This window comes from Arachis duranensis, chromosome 8, assembly GCF_000817695.3.
Source record: "Arachis duranensis cultivar V14167 chromosome 8, aradu.V14167.gnm2.J7QH, whole genome shotgun sequence".
Lineage (NCBI taxonomy): Eukaryota > Viridiplantae > Streptophyta > Magnoliopsida > Fabales > Fabaceae > Arachis > Arachis duranensis.
Window position 1 is genome coordinate 22,783,394 of NC_029779.3, and position 1,442 is coordinate 22,784,835.

Here is a 1,442-nt window from a genome sequence, read left to right on the forward strand (position 1 = left end):
GGCATACAGAACAGCATTCAAGACTCCTATAGGGACCTCTCCATACCAACTTGTGTATGGAAAAGCCTGTCACTTGCCAGTGGAACTGGAACATAAGCCTACTGGGCAACCAGATTCCTAAACCTGGATGCTAAGTTAGCTGGTGAAAAGAGATTACTCCAGCTAAATGAGCTAGATGAATTCAGACTCAATGCCTTTGAAAATGCAAAAATTTATAAGGAAAAGGCAAAGAAGTGGCATGACAAGAAGTTGTCATCTAGAGTCTTTGAGCCAGGACAAAAAGTTCTGTTCTTCAATTCTAGGCTCAGACTGTTCCCAGGAAAACTTAAATCCCGGTGGAGGGGTCCATATGTGATTACAGAAGTGTTACCATATGGATATGTTGAGCTTCAGGATATTGATTCTGACAAAAAGTTCATTGTTAATGGACAGAGGATCAAGCATTATCTTGAGAGCAATTTTGAGCAAGAAAGCTCAAAACTGAGGCTTGAATGATTCTCAGTAAAGGTCCAGCTAAAGACAATAAAGAAGCGCTTGCTGGGAGGCAACCCAGTCATTAGCAGGTTATATGTTTTATTTCTACAGAGGCAATTATCAAAATTGAAGGAATTCACAGAGTTACAGAAGGATTCAGTGCAAAAAGCAGAGAAAAAGAGCTTACTGGCGAAAAAACGCCAGTAAGGGGCATTTTGGGCGTTAAACGCCAGAATGGGCACCATTCTGGGCGTTTAACGCCAGGTGTGCAGCATCCTGGGCGTTTAGCAAAACGCCCAGTGACAAAGGGAATTCTAGCGTTTAACGCCAGCCAGGGCACCTGGCTGGGCGTTAAACGCGCACATTGGCTAGCAAATGGGCGTTAAACGCCAGAATGGATACCATTCTGGGCGTTTAACGCCAGAAAGGTGGGGACAGAGATTTTGCTTTCTGATAAAATCTTTTCAAACTTTCCTTTTTTGAACCATACTTTTCTACACAAACACATTTCAAACTTTCATCATTCATCTTCAAATCTTCAAAAAATCAAAATTATTCTTCAAATCTCTTTCAAATCCTTCCCAAATCTTGTTCAAAAACTCAACTTTCTCTCAATTTCTTTCCATATCTTCTCAAATCTCCTTCCAAATTTTCGAAATTTCTCCTCCTCCCCCCTTATTTATACACGATCGGCCTCCCTATTCCCCCACACCATTCGAATTTGCTCTTCTCTTCTCTCTCTTCTTTCCTTTCTTTTGCTTGAGGACAAGCAAACCTCTAAGTTTGGTGTGCTTTTCCGTGATCACTGAGTCAAGATTCATCAAGATCATGGCTCCTAAGGGAAAACAAACCAATTTAAGAGGAAAGAAAGAGAATAATCCAAAGAATCTTTGGAATCAAGAGAAGTTCTTAACCAAAGAACATGAAGACCATTATCACAAAATAATGGGTCTGAGGTCAGTGATCCC